The following is a 6,000-nucleotide window of genomic DNA, read 5'->3' as shown; positions in this document are numbered from 1 at the left end:
GTACTTTGTCTCTCTTCATTTTTGTATCTTCCAATGTCCATTTTTCTCACTGTCTTCTCTTCCCTTCTCTCCCATTCTGCACCCGCTGAGTAACTCCATTCTGTTTAATGGTGACTGCACCACTTGTCATGGTTGCCCAGGTTTCCACAGGCTGCATGTCAAATACCCTTTTAAAATATCCTCAAACTCCAAATGGGAATGGAGATCAAGACCCTTTACAAATACTGAGGGGGGAAATCAGTCCCCAGACCATGCAAAATATCTTCAATTCCTTGAATTAAGATTTTTACACATATTTAGCACAAAGAAAGGGGCAAGTACTGGTCCTCCTCTAGTTGGTTGGAGGAAGGAGAGGGAATTTTTTGAGAAACAATTTGAAAAGTAATGGTGCACTGGGGAGGTTACTTTTCATTCTGCAGAGTGGAAACATTTTCCTCCATTTCCTGTTGGGTCACTGCACTTAGGACTCATAAAACAAGAAGCCATCTTAAGTAGTCAGTAATGAGCTCACTATTCGGTGCTGGGTTTCGGTTCTGCCAAATCCTAAAGAAAGAAAAAGTCACTGTTTTTCATCATTTGACCTCCGCTTCTTCAGCTATTCTTGAAAGAAGTTAGAGCCTAATCAAAGTGGCCATCCTCCCCGCCAGGGAAACCCTGCTATAAGCCTATTACTACACATTACAAGAGGAGCAGACCATTGGCAAGTGTTAACCTGGTTCTGGTTTAGGATTTCCAAATAATGGTTCATTTTATGTAGAGAAAAACTAGTTCTAAGGAAGGACTTTTGGCACTAAATGATCTCTGGCCTTGGATTAGAGTGATCCCTATAGAGGCAAGGAACCAGGATGTTCAAAAACATGCAGTCGTGCAATGAAATAAGTGCACCTGTGCGGCACAGGATTGCTAGAGAGAGTTGTTCAGTGCCCTTAAAAGGTCAGGCCCTCAGTCCAACTGATCCAATCAGCTTTAAATAAAACATTCAGAGGGTAACAGTCTCCCAAAGAAGTGGATGGCAATAGGAGAATGGTCCAGAGATAACTATCCCTCAGCAAATTCCTTCTTCACAGCTCAAATAGAAACAATGACCTGCCAGTCAGTTTGCTTTGGGAGGACTGAAGACAGTGAGTGAAATCCTGGCCCTGTTAAACTCAATGGTAAAGCTTGCATAGACTTCAATAGGGGCAGGATTTCACCTAAAGTCTCACCTGCTCAGCTACAACTAGACACTTTCCAGCATGAATGGCAAGTGATATTTTGCACAGTGGGCTGTGGTGGGTTGGGAGTGCAATTGGTAAACTTGTAAAATTCATGTAATGAATCAGCAATATCGTTAAATGGCCCAATAAAGGTGACACTACATCAGGACACTGCTTCAGCTACAAAGACAAGAATACAGTGAGTTAGCTGTGGAGTTGCGTTAACACCAGAGCACAGTTTGGCTCACTCTAAGAGACAGCCACAGGGAAAGGAGAGGGCTACCTCTAGTGTGTACTCTTTTGCTGTGTGACAGAATACAGCTGGAATCGGTTCCTAGTTCTAACGGTGTGGTAGTTGTGTTGTAGAGGCACAGTTAATGTTTAAGATTATTTTCAATGGAGGAATGGAACAAAAAAGTTAACTGTGATTAAATGTATTAACTAGAAGCACTTTGCAAAGTAACCACTTATGGGGAAGTCCATGAACCTATTAAATTAATTTTCAGATCAACTCCTCTTGCTTGAGACCCAGCCAGGCAGGAGTTGAGTTGCGGAAGTTTTTTTCTGTCATAAACCCTGAATTATGTAACTTGTCACAAAATTTGATATTTATTTCTGGTAATATTAGATGTACTACTAACTCAACAAAAAAAATGAAGCGCTAACAATACTTCAACGCTGTAAGCTATTTTGTAACCTTTGAGGAGAGAATCTGAATGTTTTCAGTGAAAAGTTAAGCCAGGCTGAAACCTCACCTTTTCCTATTAAAAACAGTGATTTATTTGCTCTTGCAATTTCAGTTCAGCTCACGAGGGAAAGCAGGGCAGATGAACTTCCATCATACACATTCTCATTCCTAAATTGATAAATCATAGTCACCTTCCTTACCAGCGCCTAATGCATTTTTAAATCACGTCTGGCATTGTTCCTTTTAAAAGTCAGTTTACTAGCAAAGTCGTCAACAGAAAAGACACGTAGAGTAGGAAAAGTTACTTACTCTTTCCATAATTGTCTTGTACTGTACTACACTTAAGAATTGCCATTGAGCAAATAGAAAATGGATTGCTACAGTTGTTGCTGTCAAGCATGTTACTCTGATGGGTTAAAAGGAACAAACTGTCAAGAAATCTATAAAAAATGAAAGATTGTGACAGTTACATTTGCTCATAATTGGGAGCTGAAGCTTTTAAATTATGTAAAAGTGCATCTTTTAACAGTTTTAACATTAAGCAGCAGCTCTAAAGCCTAACTTCAATAAAGTTCAGTAACAGGGTATGAGCGTCTCAGTTCAGCTCCAATATCTTCACAATTTTGTTACATTTGACAAGAGTTAAAGCAACACACTAAGCTATGAACTATTCCTTTAGCAATGCACATCATACAATTCTTTTGAAATCTAAATAGAAAGTCATTGTAAATAAGGCTGGTGGTGCCACCTATTATTTAGGTTGTTGACACTTCACACAATAAGACTCTTTTCAGTTGCTTATAACGTCGCCAGACTGGACTGTTTGGACTGAAATATTGTGTGCTGGGTGTTGGACTTTTCTGAGCAAATGTCAGCCAGAATGGTTCAGCCATTTCCAAGAACATAACTAGGAAAAAACATAATTTTGCCCATGTTAAAAACATTCAGATAACCTTTTCTTTGAACAGTTCTAGTGCCTCCATGCTTCAGAGCAGGGATTTGAAATTTGGAAGGAGGATAATCTTTGCATCAGGGCTGTACGTTTTGTCATCCCCATGAAAATCTGCCCAAATTTGGCTGTTATAAGCCTCTGGAAAAAATTAAATCATAATTCACACATGCTACGCAGAGACTTGATTTTAACAGCTTAAATCTCTGAAGTCTCTCTCCTGGGTATGCTTAAGCCTTTCATATTTCCTAGGCTGACCAGCCTACATATGCACCATCCCCACAAAGCAACTGAGCATGCTCCAACCCATCACTGCTTGTGCGTTGACCAGACTTGACCCACCCCCACAAAGCAACTGAGCACATGCTCCCTCCAGCCCAAGGCTACAAGGGTGAAGTTGGGCTCTCTCTTTAAAGGCTGCTTTGGACTAGGGTGAGGCCTGGCCCTGGAACGGAGAGCAGTGAACCTGTCTCTTCTGTGCTCACAATGCCCTCCCTGTTATACGCCAAAGCTGCTATTTTTTCCACAGGACCTCTGCCTCCTGCAGCACATAGAATAGACCTGCCCTGGGGATGAATCAAGGTTGTGGAGTGAAGAAAACTGTTGGCTGCGTGACCCCTGCTTCTTTTGTTGCAGAAGTTGGAAGGTGTGTGGTGAATGAGACAGGGCTGCAGGAAGAGAAAGGACAGTCAGATGGCTAAGGAAGTTGAATGCTGCCCTGCAGAACTGGAATCTATCCCTAACTCTGCCACAGAATTTCTGTGTGATCTGGGCAAGTCAATTAAACTGAACTTTTCACAGGTAGCCACCAATTACACATTCCTTATTTTCTGGACGCCCAAGTTCATACCCCAAGGTCTGATTTCCAGAAGAGCTGAGCACTCATAGCTTCAACTGAAGTCAATGGGAGCTGTGCTTTGAACATATGACATGCTATATAATGCCAAGTACTCTGACAAAATCAAGTTTAGCAGGGACTTTTCATTTTAACGTCTCTGTGGCTCAGTTTCCCCATCTGTAAAATGGGGATAATACACACACACACACACACACACACACACACACACACACACACGCACACCCTTACTCAGGGGGTTGAAAAGATAAATCAGTTAATATTTGTGAAGCACTCAGGTACTATAGTGATGAATGCTACAGAACAGGCCAGGAGGGAATTAATAATTTTGTCTTCAGAACAGAGTTTGAATAGCGTGCTGCAAATAAGGCCTGGGGTCACTCACTGACCAACAAGAGGAAAACAAAACATTGAATAGATGCTGATGTCTACCCTGTGGACTCAATGAGGCAGGGGTCCTGTTGAAAAATGTAGTCTCTGATCATGTAATTAAAGACTTTATCATGATGCATACTCATGCAAGGGCTCCATTAAGGTTGTACAAGCAATATTAATTCTTGTATTTCTTAACTTTTAGTGCTTGACTTTGCAACTTTAATAATATTCTTTTAACATACAGTTTTTATATATTACACACAGTGCTATAGTAATACACAGAGGGCAAGTTGATGTCCCCCTTTTATTAATTTCAGAAGCTGCTATTTAGTCTAAGATCTACCAGTGAAATAAGGAATTGTAATTACAGTGTATACAGAATATGAAAGCGAACATGTCTGAATAACTAGTTCTCACTGAAGTGATATTAAGAAACCCACAAGAAATCAAAGCAGTTTAAATACTGTTAAGCCAACAATTTACACCAATTCATTCATGACAGACCTGAGAATGGAAATCCTTCTCCCCAGAAACACATCCCTTCAATATGTAGCAATGTTATAGTTCATTAATAGTAAGTAGTAAAATAAGTTGCAAAAATAAAGTACTAAGAGAAAAATATGCAATAAAATATTTACTTTTACGAACATCAGAAAGTTTACAGTACACAAATGAACACAAAAGAAAGCAAAAGGACTTTGTGTTCACCCCATTTAACTGTAGACTAGTCTACAGGAAAAATCAAGGAAAATCAAGTCCCATACAACATAATTAACTGTGTGTAACAAGTGGAAATATCTCTTGCTGGATATCCATGCAGTTTTCCCATCTTTAAAAGAACTCAAGTTTAATTATTACAAGCTTTTTTAACTATGTCAAAGTAAAAAGTATTTTGTAAAACTGACCCATAAGCTGAGGGACTACCACAAATAATTTCCATAAAAATGTTTGGGGAAGAATGATAGAATTAGTAAAATATTTTTTTTAAATGTATGCTAAAAACATTAAAATGCTTATTTACCAAAATTTCAACATGCATTAATAAATAAAAGTAAACATTCACCTTCTCATAACAAGTACTACAATTAAAATATTAAGCTTCATTTGTATTTTTCAGCATACATTTGTGAAAGTTTCATGGGTGCAGACTGACTTTACTGCCATGACAAGCTGAATGAAGGTAGCCAAGTTCCTGGCCTGCATGCTTTGCTTTTAAAATAACTTGCAAAGAAAAAAGGAAACTTACCCTTTTCTTCTTGAGCCACACAGTTGCCCTATATGTTCGGGGATTTGTTTGTGTGCGCGTCTTGGAGGTTTTTCCCCCTAATGTAACAAAAGCATTGCAATTTTTGTTCTTAAAATAAGGCTCAGCTCTCCTTTCTGCACTACAAGGAACCAGCAAATGGGCACAAAGTCATTTCCCTCATCTTCTTCCAATTACATTTAAACAACCAGCTCAGATCTAAACTAACCTCTAACTGAAACAAGCTGTGCTAATTCATGGGTTATTCTGATCATAGACACATATCATAAAATAGCCATTTTACCAAAGTACGCATTTCCCCCTGTACAAATACAGCATTACGGCTCGAGATGTTAGCTGCCATTACAAAACTGCTGAAGCTATGGAAATGTGTTAAAAGCTAGTTTGTGTTTCTTCCCCTCTACTAAAGCTATCTCACAGAGACTGCTGTTCTGCAGAGGGGAATGAGACTAGTCCCTAAATGCTAATGTCTCTGAACCTTAAGGGTCCCCTTTGCAGTGCTGCCTCACTGCGCAGTAGAGCTGAGCTCCCCAACCCAGACTGGTGCACAGCCCAGTGGGCCCCCCCGCACACAGCCCTTTTTCCCTGCCCCAAGCCTAGCTCTGTCTCTGGCCAACCACTCTCATTAATGCCACTGAACTCCCCTATATCCCTTCTCAGCCACCCTGACCC

The sequence above is a fragment of the Chrysemys picta genome, chromosome 14, assembly GCF_011386835.1.
Source record: "Chrysemys picta bellii isolate R12L10 chromosome 14, ASM1138683v2, whole genome shotgun sequence".
Lineage (NCBI taxonomy): Eukaryota > Metazoa > Chordata > Testudines > Emydidae > Chrysemys > Chrysemys picta.
This window is presented reverse-complemented; position numbering follows the sequence as displayed.